Raw genomic sequence first — 17,015 nt, 5'->3', positions numbered from 1 at the left:
AATTTTTCTGTAGAATGCAATAAAATATGCCTGTGTTATAAAAAAGTATCTTCAAATTTTTTTTTTTATTCTACATCTATTCTAGCACTCCACAAAAATGAGCATAACTCTCTTAAAACTGAAGCTATTGACTTCAAACTGGTATCAAATTAAGGCTTTTATTGCCACCTTTCAAATAAGAAATGAAATAGATTTTAGTTTTATATAAAATTTCAGAGTTTTTCAACAAATATCGAAAAATCATGAAAATTTGGCGTTTATAATTCTTGTTCGGACCACCCTATACTTTATTTAAAAAACTAATCATAGGGTATTTATCAGAAATAAAAGAAGAATTAAAATAAATTTTTTTTTTGTAAATTTTTCGAACTTTTTTTTTTTTGACTTTTGTTGAAAATTTGACCCAATAATTTTTTTCGGTGTAAATTTTTTTTTCACTCATTCTCACTGTAAAATTACAGTTTAGGCAATATGATTTCCAAAAATTCCGGTTTCGCAACACTGTGCGCCAGAAGATTACAATTACTGAAAGCAATTTCGATTTAATTAACACTTAGTTTTCTCATTCATCACTAACTCTAATCACTGCAGTAAAGTGAGAAACCTAAACAGCACTGCAAATATTTATATAGCAACTTTTGTAAAGGAAATGTCAGTACCTGAAAATAATTTTTAGAACGTGACAGGTTTGCATGATAGCCGTTTGTTTTGTATATCACTGCTTCAAAAGTAGAAGCAGAAAAATCCTACTGCTACCGTATTTTCAATAACATTACAAACTCCCGTAAAAAGGCAATAAGGTCAAGTACCCGGGTTGACACATAGATGGCGCTATGGGAAATAAGTCCATATGATTGTTACTTATACCATGTTCAGACCGAAAATTTGAAAGGATTCGATTACATTTGAGCCCTTCACTAATCAGCCCGTTCTCACTGCCGTTGGAAAGATGAAAAAACAGCTGTTTTTGCCATTCAAGAACTCACATCGCTCAATATTTATTAAAAGAAAACATTTTCATATAGTATTTTGTAATAAAAGCCGTATTCTTTTAAATATTTTCCATATAATGGAAATAATAGACACATTTTTTTCATTTGAGAAGTTTTTCAGGTGAAATTAGATTCATTGCTTAAAAAAAAAAATTGTTTGTTTACATTTTTTTTCCTTTGTAGTGTCTAAATACGCTGTGATAATGTAACAGATTTCCAATGCTGACAAGTAGATGGCGCAAAATCAGAGTCGCACAAAGAGATTTAGCGTGGATCAGTTTCAAATCACTTCTATGAAGAGATTTTGAACTGTCATTTTTGTATGGCGAAATCTTGATAAATTTATAAGATTAGTGGGATAAACCACTCAACAGCCGAAATCGTGTGATTAAGTGTCGGTCTGAACATGGTATTAGCCCTAACCTTCAAAAAGCGCGTATATAAATTCGACAGTTGTCGGGTAACTAATTTGTGAATTGCATCATGAAACAATTTATGTTATTTTGAAAATCGGACAAAAAGCACTTTCGTATACTGATAAAAAATTTTGCTTTTTGAAGGGGAAAAATACAGTTGAAGCAAAAACTTCGCTTGATGGCAAGTTACCGGACACTGCCCTAACAAAATAACCCATCGTGGATCGGTACGCCAAGTTAAGATGTGGTGAAATAAGCACCGAGGACGGAGAACGTCCCAAAGAGGTTGTTAACGACGAAAACATCAAAAAGTAAAAAAGAAAATATTTTCGATGACCGTAAAGCAGTGGTGCGCACGCCTCAATACTACTACAGTTTACGTTTGCGCTGCACAAACATTGCTATAGATTTTCGTACGTACCTAGCGTACGTGTTCAGCCGCTTTCGTGTGCGTGTGATATTTTTCGCAGTAGCAGAATTATCAGTCAAACACGCGTGTTTGGATTTTTATTGCGTTGAGCGCCACTGGCGTAAAGGGAAGTTGTTCGACATAATAAGCACTCTTAACATATCAACTGAACATGTACATCATATCATTCAGGAATATTTGGGTATCAGCAAGCTCTGTGCAAAGTGGGTGCCGTGCGAACTCACTTTTGACCAAAAACAATGACGAGTTGATGATATGGAGCAGTTTTTGGAAATTTTCAAGTTTAATAAAGCCCAGTGTTTGCGTCTATATGTGACAATGGGTGAAACATGGCTCCATTAGTTCACTTTGAAGTTAAATCAACAGTCATCCGAGTAGACTGTACATGATGAACCCGCTCCAAAGCGTGGAAGAACACAACAGTCGGCTAAGCAGGTTATGGCTCCGTATTTTTAGGACACGCATTGAATAAGTTTGATTGATTTGTTTGAAAAATGAAGAATCATCAACAGCGTTTATTGCATTGCATTATTATTGTATTTGTATATTTCGAAATGCGTTTGGCATAATTTTTATTGACTACCCTACAAAAGGAGCGACCATCAAAACCGACTATTGTATTGCATTACTGAAGCGTTTGAAGAACGAAATCACTGAAAAATTGTCGCATTTAGAAAAAAAGAAAGTGCTGTGTCACAAGACAGTGAAAATGGTAGCTCAAATCCGTGAATGGGACTTCGAACAAATTCCGTTTCCACCGTGTACTCCAGATTTGGCTCACAACGACTATTTTCTATTCTCATATTTCAAATGAATCCTCGCTGGGTAGAAGGTTTCGTCGAATGAAAAGGTGATCGCCGACAATGGGACTTATTTTGGAGGAAAGAAAGCCCGTACTACAAAAATGGAATTTTGTTTAGAGTTTGACTCAAGACAGCCGCAGAGAAACGATTTGAGAAATTAGTACCAATTATTAATTCATAAAACTGAGCAATACTTAAACATTAGAGTTAGCGTTCAATTTGCAACTAGTTGCATTTTTACACATGACAGCTGACTAATGACATTATTAGATTCGTTGGTTACCGGGTTTTAGTGCAGTAAAACTTAAAAAACTATCGTCATTATGACATCTGTAGCAGAAATAGCTATAAATATAAAATATAGGTAAACTCTCAGTGGTTATAAGTGATAGATGACAAATGACAGATGACAACGATTAAAGTTTACCTCCAAAGTTTACAAAAATTTTCTGCAAAAGCACACATTGCAATGCTTATCAAAGAAGTAAGCTTGCCTCAAAACGCACCGCTACAGTTGCAACATTTAGCCAACCGTTTAATAAGCATTTAAGGTACACACTCACACGCACACACACAAAGCTGCCATGCAGTTGTATGCCATTTGTTCCACTTTTGCTTCTATCACTCAAGGTAAATCTGAAAAGCGAATGATAATATGGGTATGTGGCCGCCTAAGTAGGTGGCACATACACACACAAATACGTAACGCACAGCAGATTGGTATGTATGTAGTTGTGTATACACAAAAGTAGTGAAATGGAATACTTTCCACTCCAAATACGAAATTGCATAAGCACACACCTGCACACATACCAGACTCATTGCATATGCGTGCAGAAGACTTTCAATGCTGCAGTTTGTTTAGCCTGTGTTTAGAGGTAACGGTATAACGGTATATATTAAAGCCTGCTTATATTATCGGTTGCAAGTTAAAAGAAAAACACTACATAAGCAGTTGTGTGGCATATAGTTGTAGATATTAAAGTATCTATACACATTTAGCTAAGCAAACAGACACAGAAACCACAAAGACTTGTTGTTGCTGTTGTTTCATTGCACCCAGCTGAGCCGAAGCGAATGAGTTGCTTACAAGCGCTTGGCAATATTCCATTTAGGTTACCTTCATTGGCGCACAAAATACTCACCAATACAAATACAAAAGTATGTATCATTGTTTATATATGTATATACAAACACACATATATATATATATATATTTAAGGTAGTGCCAGTTACCTAAACCGTACAAAGGCAAACAAACCGGTGTGCTGAAGCCAACTTAAGTCAGCGCCAAGTTGACTTAGGGCAAACCAAGAAACAAATATATTTGCCAAGTGACGCATGAGAACAATGAAGTCAGCGGGGAGTGCGGAAGTAGGCGCACATACGTAGATGTATAAACATATACCGTTAGAATTTGCTACATGCATATATTTATTAGCGCTACGTTGCTGAGTTGTGAGCATTTGTTTGCGGTGAGCGTGAGTGTGGCAAGCATTTTATGTAAAACACACACACACACTGCAATTTAGTTACGTAAACAACCGCAAATATAACGTAACACACTATCTAATACCTATGTAATGAATTTATACAGCGTATATACATAAAATTACATATATTTGCACCAATATATGTTTACTTAGCTTGTTGCGCGCAACGATGAGCCACAAACGCACACACGGCCATATGTGGACGCTCGCAAATAATTGTGAGTGTGTTGTATTGTGCATGAAAGTTAAGCGATTTGGAAAAATTACCTTGCTGGCGCTGGTAGGAAAAGTGGAGAAATAGAAAATTGGCTTAGGCTTAACCCAATTTGTGCATGTCAAAGAAAAATATTATCGGCATATAATTGTTCAAAAAAAAAAAAAAAAATGAAGGAATAGTGGAACTGTTAGAGGTGGCCGAAGGAGAAAATAAATGTAATTCACAAAGTAGTTGCAACCGACTGAGTTTGGCCAATTATTGCTATATAAAAGTGTTGACAAAGCTGTATTCAAATGGTGGGCGACATGGCGTATTAGTAACTTCATTGCACAAGGCACACTCAGCAGATGAGCTTATACAATTCTATATATCGTCAGCTAAAAACGCAAAACAACGTATCATCAAAAAAATTAAAATTTCGGCTTCCGCTGACAAATATAACCAATATATTATCAATATATAACCATTTTATAACGAAAACTCAAATTTTTGTTTCAATACAGGGTTTGCTTGAAAAGTAAAAGGACTGAGTCGATTTAAAAAAAATTATAGATGCAATCGTTACAATTCTTTAATAACTTTCAAATTTGGCTCCATCTGCGTCGAGGCAGCGCTGCCAGCGCGATTTCCAAGCATTGAAGGCGTCACGGAAGACATTCTCTGGAATAGCCTTGAGAGCCGAGGTGCATGGTGCTTGGATCCGCTCTGTCGTCTTAAAATGCTAGCCTTTCATCGCCCTTTTCAGGCAAGGAAAAAAAAAATCAATTGCCTGCCTTGTTTGTAGCAGTTAAAAAAAAACGCGTTGTGTTCCAGGACCTTGTTGTGGTGCAAGTTGAGTCTTGTCGGTCTCGATTGACCATTCGTTTGAATCTCCTGAGGACTTCCACATAAAACTTGGCGTTGGCGATTTGTCCAGGAGCAACAAATTCATGGTGAACGATGCCTTTGATGTCAAAAAATACATGAGCATCGTTTTCAGTTTGGATTTGATCATACATCAGCCCGGCCTTATTCCCGGCTCTCCAAAAAGGCCTGGTGCCCCCGAAACACACCACTTCTTGCTAAAGCAACATCTGGGTAAACCTGTTGGATCATATCAAACGTCTCCGTCGGAGATTTACCGAGTTTCGCAGAGAATTTAATCGCGTACCTTTGCTCTAACGAACGCTGCATTTTCGGCTTGCACCACACACAGAAACACGTCGCACGAAAATGTTTATCCTGACTCTCTAGGTGCTCGGAGACAACTGACCAACCACTCGTTCATTAGCTAGCAACGCCCTCTACTGAGTCCAGTCGGTGCATGCACGTTCCTAAGTACAGTCGTGGCAGAAGAAAATCAGTCCTATTACGTTCCGGACAAATCCTATAGGAGTGGTTTCTATTATATCGTTTTTTCTTCGTCTGTAAACTTATGAAAAGTGATGTTACGTTATTTTGATTTTTTGGTGACGATAAGTAGCAGCAGAAGAATGTATTCTCTGAATTTACCAAAAGTCCCGCTTGATGATCGCTCAGCTCCAATTCTTGCACGAGCTGGATATTTATTAACACAGCGATTAAACTCCTTCCATACAACCGAAACGAGAACGCATCGGCGTTCGCTCGGAATTAGGTGAGTCATGAAAGACAAGATAGTTTTGAAAAGTTTTCCGATACATTGTGAATGTGCGGAAATGAGAACTAAAATCATGATATATGCCACGAAATGGTTAGTTTAGTTAGAAACTTTGTACTTCTTGTATTTTCAGCAACGAAAACGCAGATGAGTTGGCTAAAACAAGAGCCTATCTTTACGAATCCGAAGCAGGACGAAACCGTGTCCACTAAGAATGATCAAAAGCGAGTTCAATACGCAATTTTAATAAATAGCGCAAATAGATGGAAATCTACTATTAAAAGCAGGATAACGAAACAGATGTCGTCAAATTATGGCCGAACAAAAATTAGGGATTTATCACATAGCTGGTCCAGGAAAAGTATATACAGACTTAAAGCTACCACAATTCACCATTTTGATGCACTATCGTCGGACTTCTATAAACTTGCTAACTCGTCTCATCTGTGCACTCAAACCACTTTGTACTGTCCATAAAACTACTTTTGTATGTCCGCTATGTTTTTTATGGACAGCCACTATTCTATTTAGGATTTTACTACGTACGAGGTGTGTTCAAAAAGTATCGCGAATTTTGTGTTTTTTCAAAAATTATTTATTTATTCATGAATATCTATTTTGTCCCCTTCAAAGTAATCCCCGTGAGATAAACACTTGTGCCAACGGTTTTTCCAATCTTCGAAGCACTTCAAAAAATCATTTTTTTTTTATCTTCTTCAGCTCCTCCTTCGATGCCGTCTTTATCTCGTCAAGAGAAGCGTAACGTCGTCCTTTCATGGGTCTCTTCAGTTTAGGGAACAAGAAAAAGTCACAGGGGGCCAGATCTGGGGAATACGGTGGCTGCGGCATCATTGGTGTGTTGTTTTTGGCCAAAAAGTCGCGCACAAGCAACGATGTGTGAGCAGGGGCGTTATCGTGGTGCAAAAGCCAATTTTTGTTCTTCCACAAATCCGGGCGTTTCTGGCGGATTGCTTCGCGCAAATTGCGCATAACTTGCCAATCGATATGTTTAGGTCCTCAGCAACTTCTCTAACGGTGATTCGACGATTGGCCAATACCATTTTCTCCACTTCATTAATTTTTTCGTCTGTTGTTGAAGTGCTCGGGCGTCCGGCACGCTCTTCGTCGTTCACATCTTCTCGGCCTTCTGAGAACATTTTGTACCACCGATAAACGTTGCTTCGGTCCAAGGTGGCTTCTTCGTATGCATCCGCGCACTTAATTTCGTTTTTCGCACAAAATTTGATACAGGTTCTTTGATCCATTTTTTTGAATAGGTAAAAATCGAAGGCGATCCAAAACACGTGCAAGCAAAGCAGCTGTCAACAATTAAATGAACATTCAAAATGGCCAAGCTTGTCGGCATAAGTGAGAGACATGAGTACCAACATAACGCCACAAAAAATTCGAAATTCGAATATACGTAACCCGCGAAAATTCAAAATTCGCGATACTTTTTGAACACACCTCGTAAACATAAAAGAATCGAATAAAGAATTTGTCTGACATTTTGAATTTATAACTAAATTTCATCCGCGGAATCTTTGCAAATATTGGAAGAGACTTACGGTGATTCAAAACCACAAGCTTACGTGTGATATAAAGTCTTTAAACACGGTCGAGAGAACATTGAAGACATGCCTTGTTCTGGACAGCCTCTGATCTTTTCAACTAATGAATATATTGGAAAAGTGAAAGATATTGTGCTTGAAAATCGATTAGAGAGATCCCAAAAAAAGTGAAAGCTATTGTGCTTGAAAATCGATTAGAGAGATGCCGAGAGATCGCGACTCTCTCACGAGATCTTTCGAATAATATTGTTGGATATTTTGGGTATGAAATGCATCCCTGCTCGAGCCGTCCCAATAAAGCTGAATTTTTTTCAAAAAGAGTACCGTAAACACACATTCATTGAGAGCATTATAACTGCCGATGAGACATTTGTTTATGAGTTTGACATGCAAGCAAGTCAACAGTCAATAGAATGGAGGGATAAACACGAGCCAAAACCAAAACACCACGTCTAATCCGCTCAAAAACAAGGCGATGCTCATTATGGTTTTGAATATTCGTGGTTTGGTGCATCAGAGACAGGCTGTTAATAAAAAGTTCTATTTAGCCATATTGAGGCTTTTGCGTGAGAACAGCCGTCGAAACGGCCGGGATTTTGGAAAAAGAATTCATGGATTTGCACAATGATATTGAACCATCGCATGGAGTCACGAATTTAAAACCAAAAACGCAATGAATACTATAGGTCAACCACGTTAACGTGTGATTTTTTCTTGTTCCCCAAACTGAAAGTGACGCTCCATGGAGCCTGTTTTCAGTTCATGGAAGAGAAAAACCAAAATTCACTGAAGGAGTTGAAGGCCATCCCAAAAAGTGCTTATGAAAAGTGTTTCAAGGACTGGAAAAATCGTTGGCATAAGTGTATTACTTCTGGTGGAGATTACGCTGAAGGCGACAAAATAAATATACAAATACCAAAAAAATCCTGGTACTTCTTTGTCACAATGTATACGATGTAGTTATATGTAAGGTGGCTATGGGAATTATTGACCTGATATTAACCATTTTCGGCACAAGAAGTGATTATTATCAGAAAAAGAAACTCTATGAATTTTATTAAGACAACTCACATGATGATCGATATATACGGTATTTATGTGAGTGTGACGCCGTTTTGTCAACAACATTGCGCCAAACAGCTGAGTGAATGAGAATTTTCTTTTGTAACTGTTAAGCGTTTGAGTCTCCAAAGCAGACATATACGATGTAAAGTGGCAAACACGTAAAGTTGCAACGCCGATAAGCGTGCAACAAAAAGCAAATCGACATTGCAGCATGCTGTTGCAAGTGTAACAATTAAAAGGCACTGTATATATCACTCAATGACATACTGAGCACATGGCAGTTTATGCTGCAACAACATGACTGTTGCAAGTAGCCATGTGTGCTTTTCATTACTAGTAGAGGCACGTTTTGAAGCACGCATTAATCGCACTGCAGCCATGCGCTGCTTTACAGAACTTACACTCCACAATAACGCACATATTGAGCAGCCTAGTGGCATGCCACATTCAAATAAGAGCAACAACCAAACTTAGCCACAAAATGGCGTCGCACATTATACCCGGAAATACACACGTACGCATATATAGAGCATCGATACGTTTAGCATGTCACATGCAGCATGCAGTTAGCTTGCGTGAACTAGTGCCACACGATGTTGCAAGGTGCTCTAATATTTCATAATGTGTCACGCAGTGACATTAGAGTACATGCTCGCATGCATCGCCTAACAAAAGCTGCTGTCAATGTGTGAGTTACATGTTTTTAAGCGCGTTTGTGTGTGTGTGTAAGTGTGCTTGGTTGCAAGTATTTGTTATGTGGCAAATTGTAGTTAAATACAATGAGCTAGGGGCAAGCACATGCATGAATGGCCTATAAATTTCTACACGCAACTATTTATGTACAAATTCGAACATGCCGCATAAAGTGGCGCACCTACACACACACATACACATTTATTGTTATTACAATCAACCCTCATTTGTATATACGCCTTGTGGCATCTTTGCTGCATGCGCCACTAACATGGCATTGCACCCACAATGAACTCTCTCAGACGCGCACTTGTTGTTGTTGCATTGTTTATTATTGTTATTCTAGTGGCCAGCGTGCCAATGCCCTAACTATATGCTACAGTGAAATGTGATATTGTCAGCAATTTGTTGCCTCCCATTCGGTCCTTTTTGGTCCGCTTGGGCTGTTGCCATGCCACAACCTGCCTTGGTGCTATCGTTGCCTCATTTGTGTTCCTTTTGTTGCTATCGTCGCTTGTGCCACATGTGCCGCTAGTTGACATAATAAATTTTGCTTTGCCACATTTGAGGCACGGTTAGTAGCAAGACACAGCAAGATGTTGGGCGCCAAAAATTTTGTAGCATGGAGGTGCCTTGTAGGACTCCAATACAAATTTCTGTAAGGCATTGATCTCTAAAAGAGAAGTTTAGATTTTAGCAGATTCCCAAATCTTCTATAGCGCCATTACTATCAATTTAAGACAAATCAAATTGCACGGCATCCCTCGCAAGATTTGCTCACTTTGTTTGAATTTCATAGTTAAGATTCATCAGTTTGGATTGATCATGGAACGAAAAGATTGCTAAGATATAACGATGGAAATTTGTTGGCATACGATTTATTTGAAGCCTTTATCTTTCTTTTTCCTTCTATCTTAAGAAATTTAATCTGTGAGTCGAAAGCCAATCACTTCGAAGTCACCAGTGCTAGTTTATCCAACAACTGTCCAGTAATGAATATACTAGAATCGCTATCAATTTGCGTTGCATCCTCTGAAGCCTAGTAAACCTTTTGGAAGAGCCCAAAACTCCTGCTACTAAAAATTATTCAGTTCGAGAAACTGAGCCGCACAATTTTTTTCAGACTTGATGTCTTTGTTCCTGAGGAGAACTAACGGTTTGGGATATCAATGAAATTCTTTATTCCTGTGAAAGTACATTCGTTGCCATTAGGTATGGAACTCAATTCCTTTTTCATGGTCACCACGGGCACGCTTGCAGAAGTCCAGACGCCAAACCCAATTTTTGACGGGTTTCAGGCATATATCGGCCGACACTGCTGCAATTTCAAGTTCGATATTCGTACGAAGTTCATCAATCGTCAGTGTCTTATTCTCTTGGCGTAGCCTAACAGGAAATAGTCCAACGGCGTCAAATCGCACGACAGAGGCGACCAATTAACTAGGCCTTTTCGTGAGATAACACGTTCACCAAACTTGGTTTTCAATAAATCGATTGTGACATTCGCTGTATGGCTTGTGGCGACGTCCTGTTGGAACCACATATTGCCCAAGTGCTTACCACTCACTTCGGGCCAAAAATATTTGGTTATCATTGAAAGGTAGCAATTTTTGTGCCGGCCCTGGTCATAACGGAAGAAGTACGGCCCAATGACTCCGCCGGCCCATAAACCGCACCAAACCGTAACCTTTTGGGAAGCAATGGTAACTCATGAACTACATATGTGTGAATTGTTGTCTGACCAATAAGCCATTCAGCCACAATTGAGCCTCATCGCTCAGGATGATTCTTCGACCAATTTCGCCCAATTCTCGAACATAGGCTGATTCTTATGGGCAAGCAGCTTCAGTTCTTGAATCAATTTGATCTTGTAAGGATTTGGGCCAACATATTATCTCAAAATTCGCCACAACGGTCTCAAAGAGATCCGCAACGTTTGAACCCGACGTGTGAGAGACTGATTTGGTTCTTTCTCGATTGATGCGGTAGCGGCAGTAATATTCCCGAAAATACGGGCAATTCTTTATCATTCAGGCACGGGAATATGTTGTACTGTGCCTTGAAACCTTACTGAAGAGAAATGTCAAAAGAGAGGGGAAAAATATGACGTCTTTGAACCCTTTACCACCCTGTAAGGTATATATATGAATGATCGGAAAGAGGATTTTAGTCGATTAAGCCACATCCAACTATCCGTTGACTAGTGCCTCCGTTTTTGATATACCTATTTGAAATTTTTTTGAAAGGAAAAAAACCAAATGTGGCATAGATTACTACGAAGGAATTTCAAATCGTGTCACTATAACATATAGCTGTGGTATAAACTCTTGGATTCAAATATAGATAGTCTTTCTATTTGCCGAAATATCGTCACGAAACTTGAGGTTGGTTATTACTTAAGGCAATTGTACAATCTTCCAACTGATCGGTTAAAGTCAAGTTAAAGATCTTAAGTACCCACTTATGCTTTTAGAAACGTTCTTTTGAAGGGTATATGTTGTAGCTGCGGCGCAACCGAAGACAGCGTTATTTCTTGGATTTCGTCTTCAGAAGCTCAAAAATCAGCAATGGATTTAGTTTGGTTCCATGTATTTGAGAAGCAGTTCTCGTGAACCTGAAATGATATCTGAAATAGCTCGCCGAATGATCGTAAAATAAGTGAAACTCAAGTTCAAGTGTGGTTTGAATTGCGACTGATTGCAAAACACTGAGAAAATTAACGTTGGAAAAAGTCAAATGGAACAAGTAGTTTGCATGGTCAAGAGGAAAATCCAGTCACTTAAAGACTTACAGTTCTTCAAATATTTTGTCAGCCAAGTACTGTAAAGTACATTATTCCATAAATCTTTTTAGGTAAAGAGTCTCTTCTATTCAACTGTATACCGCTAGCATCGATGTGAGTTCAACTGAATGAACTGAATCCAACAATAAGTTTTTCGTGTTCAACCGAATTTGTTATTAATGGCATACTTTGACATTTACTTAAATTTCTCGGTTTTTTAAAGCGTGAGAGCATTAGCCGAAATTTAGTTATTGTCAATACGGAATTTTCTCTTACTATCGCTTTGAAATGATATTCTTGGTGCGAAACCGCATAATTCTATGTATAATATGGGTTTTTAAGCATTCGAATTTAAAATCTGTCGACAATTTTTACTAATTAAAAAATGCATTTATATGTATGTACGTATATAATAAACACATGTTTACTGTTTTCGAAGCATTTGCAATAACTTCATTCAGCTGCTGTCATCACTACACAATTTATCTTAAATGATATATGCATAAGCGGCGAGAATTTATGGCACACCGTGGCTTGTACATATATACAAGAGGGTACTCAAAAGTTGCGCACCCGCACACACACACACATAAACAAAAATCAAAGTAATAATGCACATGAGTGGTAAACACCATATATATGTGTATATGTCTGCACCTATGGGTGAGTGTGAGCGAAATTTCATAATAAGCACGCAGACAAAGGCGATTTCTTTACACGTATAAGCCATAAATGCACACCCGAGTATGTGTAAGACCCGCTCGTGGCTGTATAGGTGCGCTCGTGTGTACATACAGCATGCGTTCGTATAAGTAAATCCACTTATTTATGCACTCAAATGCATTCGTGCTTTGATAGCAGCACAGTAAACGCTTTCAGCTTAGCACACACTGGCACTTACTTACCAATACAGACGCACACATACTTCAGCATGAACTTAAACCAACTAGTATACACACACACACACATAATACACATATGCATGTATGTAGATATCCTGCGGCGCTGTATTTGTGCCATAAATTTCTCTGCATAATTTCTGATTTAGCAGATTTTCTGGATTTTCTCGCAAGCTTTTGTCTCTATCGCCTTGCGCCAAATGAAAATGCGAAATCTCTTGACGTTTTGGTGTCGCTGCCAATGATTAGCCCGGGCGATTAATTAATTGGAGTGACGTTTTATGCGATTTAGGTCACTCTCATCCAGCAACGAAGCAGAGTTACGAGCACGACTTTTATGCTGTGAATACTGGGGATTGCAGTGGCTTTGTTACTTTGAAGTGTGGAAAGGAAATATGCATATGTATGTGTGTGGATGTGCTCCGAGATTGCATGCAGACTTAGTACGATTTTCATTTTTAATGACACACTTCTTGGAAGAGCATTTAAATTAAAAAAGTTTAATTGAAAATCTGGCACAATATAGCGTTTGGGAGCAATGCAGCGTTATTATCTCTGAGAAAAAAATGTTAATATAAATTCCGAATTTTAAGGAAAATATTTGACCTAATATATTTCAAATATATGTATATACAATCAAGTATCAGAAGTGCTAAGTTCGAGTAAAACCGAGCACTTCACACCTCTATCACATGGCAGGATCAAAACCGGGGAAATATCTTCAAGCCTAGGCAATTCTCACCCAATTTTATCCATTTTAGGCTTTGAGTTGCATCGACAAACAGACAGACAGTAGTCGGACTTATAGTCGCTTTTAGAGATCTCGCTTTCAATGAGCAATTTTTTTTCGGCTTTTGACCTTCTGACAGCTGCTATTTGATTTCAGAAGACGATGCTCATTGTCTTTTTTGACATCAAAGGCATCGTCCACCATGAATTTGATCCTCCTGGACAAGCCGGTAACGCCAAGGTTTACGTGGAAGTCTTTAAGAGGCTCAAACGATGGGACGATCGGGTCTGAATGACATCGCAGTCGATTGAAAGTTGTACCACGATAACGTCCCGCCTCACACCGTCTTTCTTGTGAACAGCTACCTAACCAAGAACGGCATCCCAACACTTCCGCAGCCGTCGTACAGCCAAGATGTGGCCCTCCTGACTTTTTTTGTTTCCTTGCCTGAAAAGGCCGATGAAAGGCAAGCATTTTAAAATGGCATAGGAGATCCAAGCAGCATGAACCTCGGCTCACAAGGCTATTCCAGAGAATGCCTTCCGTGACGCCTTCATTAGTGGAAAATCACGCTGGTAGCGCTGCATCTACGCAGAAGGAGCATTTTGTTAAAGTTCTTAAAAAATTGTAACGATTGGTTCAATAATTTTTTTTAAATCGACTCAGTCCTATTACTTTCCGGACAAACCCTGTATGTATATTAAAATTATTAGAAGATGGAACCTCGCCTACTTTTACGTAATTTTTAAAACCGCAGATCCGTCTCTCCAATCAGCCACCTCGCACCAATTAACAGATTTGTTTTTATAATTTGGAGTTTAGTACGTTATCGATTCATGGTGCTTTTGGAGTCGCAATGGTTTGATTCTGCCCATCTGCAATACAAATTTTTCGGGAATAGCCTCCAATTAGAGTACCGCTTTAGGTTTTTAATTGACACAAAACGGATTCTCCGAGCAGTCGCTTGAATTTTCTGAATAGCCGAGGTCGCATGGAGCTAAATCAGGTGAATATGACAGTTGCGGCACAATATTGTTCGAAAATTTCTCACGAATAATGCAGTATGCGACGGTCCAAGAGTTGTCGGCCCATAATTCCGGTTTATTTTTACGCAACATCTCGATTATCGGTAAAAACAGTCAACATAGCCATGATTTTTGAGCTGCTTTGAATTGATTGTTCGGCTTCTGCTTACCTTTGCCACCATACGAGGGCTGCTATATATATTCTGGCCTAGGGCAACACTAAGTGTTGCCAGGTGCAATCTGACATTTCCATTGGAAAGTTTGACATTTTTTAGCATAACATCACTCAGAACGTTTTGTCATTTAATCGTGAATTGTTTTATTTACAGGGAATTAAAAAATTCATCTCGGCAAAAAATGGAATTAACTCGTGAACTTTTTCGTGCGATCATTTTTCACAACTTTCGACGTGGATTATCACGACAAGAGTGCATCGATGAACTAAAATTTTGGTATGGCTATGAAGCACCATCCTATAGCACTGTGAAAAACTGGTACAACGAATTCAATCGTGGCCGACGCTCGCTCAAAGACGAATTCCGTGAAGGTCGTCCAACAACAGCCGTTGTGCCAGAAAACATCGATGCCGTACGTGAACTGATAATGCAAGACCGTCATGTAACATACCTTCAGATAGAGGCATGCCTATGCATTTCTCCCACCAGCATACATTCGATATTGCATGAACACCTGGCCGTAAAAAAGGTTTGTTCTCGTTGGATCCCGCACAATTTGACAATCGCTCAAAAAAAGGCTCGTGTGGATTGATGTAAAGAAATGCTGAAAAAATACGATCGCGGTGCTTGAAAAGACGTTTATAAGATCGTCACAGGTGACGAATCATGAATCTATGCGTATGACCACGAAACAAAACAGCAATCGACAAAAGAAAAATAAAAAATAAAATAAAATAAAACATTTTCGTTGATAAATATGCCTATTTACATTATTAAGCCAGAAATATATATAGCAACCTACGTATGCGTCGAATAGATCGTCTTTTTCTGGGTCGTTAGCATAGATCATGGTTCATCATCAATACGTTTTTGACACTTTTTGATCAATTTGTACAAATCAAAAACAATTGCCGAAGTCTTTTGATTCCATTTGATACCGCTCACAAAATTTAATAAAACTTCTTGGTTGAAAATTTTTACTCATCGTAAAAATCGCCAAGTGCACTTTAAGTACTTTAGAAAGCCAAGCATAAACTAAACACTGATAACTCTTTTGATGTAATATTTGGCACAGATAGCACTGGCAGTCTTACTGACCGAGAAAAAGAATATTTCGACGAAAGGGTTTTTGCACGAAACTTAAATTAAAGAGTCTTACTATTTTTGACACAGTCTATATATCAAATAATGATGTAATCTGTTGCTAAATCTGTTCTATCGCAACCAAAGTTTCACTATGTTTTATTTTGTAATTTTTATACGAAATTTAAGTTCGTTTAGCGAATACTCAATGCCACGAACTTACATACTCTCATACTCGGGAAGTTACACCTTAAGCAGCGTGACCATCCATTCAAATTGTAACAAATATTATAAACATATCGAAACAATTTTTCATTTTTATACTCACCGTCCTCCAGCGATTCCAGCTTTTTTAAATTAATCTTAATATCCTTCACAAATAAAAAAGTTTCCATAGAAGTACTTAAATTTGATCGATCAGTTAGAACGGGAGCTGTATATTATACTACTGTGTCCAAAAAAATAAGGTCAAATTGTATTTATTTTTAAAATTCTTTATTTATTCTTCCAAATCAATTTCATACCCTTCAAAGTAATCCCCTCCCGATGCAATGCGCTTATGCCAACGGATTTTCCAATCTTCGAAACACTGGTTGTAGTCTCGGGATGCCTTCATATATACGAACTGAATCTCCTCAGTTATCGTTAAAAAGTGTCCCCGGAGCGGTCGTTTGAACAGCCAGAAGTCGCACGGCGCCAATCAGGTGAATACGGTGGTTGCGGAACGATATGATATAAGTATATAATGATCACGAATTACGAGGGAAGTATGGGATGGGGCATTATCGTGGTGTAAAAACCACAATTCCACAATTCTGGCCTTTTTAGGCGGATAGCGTAACGCAAACTCATAATTCACAACTCCACGATAATCGAAGAAAACAGTCAACATGACTTTGACTGACTTGAGCGACTTTGGCGCGATTTTTTTGGTCTCGCTCTCTTTTGGCATGATATTCGCTCGATTGACAAGATCCAAGTTCATCGCCAGTTATATTGCGTTTCATGACACCCTTAGTCGG

At 38.5% G+C, this 17,015-nt stretch overlaps 1 protein-coding gene across 1 annotated transcript in view; it reads left to right on the top strand.

Annotated features, from left to right (window-relative positions):
- The window catches only part of LOC126757008 (uncharacterized), a 281,474-nt gene that overhangs the window by 56,739 nt on the left and 207,720 nt on the right, over window positions 1-17,015 (top strand). The window lies entirely within an intron of this gene.

The sequence above is a fragment of the Bactrocera neohumeralis genome, chromosome 4 (genome assembly GCF_024586455.1).
Source record: "Bactrocera neohumeralis isolate Rockhampton chromosome 4, APGP_CSIRO_Bneo_wtdbg2-racon-allhic-juicebox.fasta_v2, whole genome shotgun sequence".
Classification (NCBI taxonomy): domain Eukaryota; kingdom Metazoa; phylum Arthropoda; class Insecta; order Diptera; family Tephritidae; genus Bactrocera; species Bactrocera neohumeralis.
The sequence above is the reverse complement of the archived record's forward strand: the minus strand, read 5'-3'. Positions and strand labels throughout refer to the sequence as shown.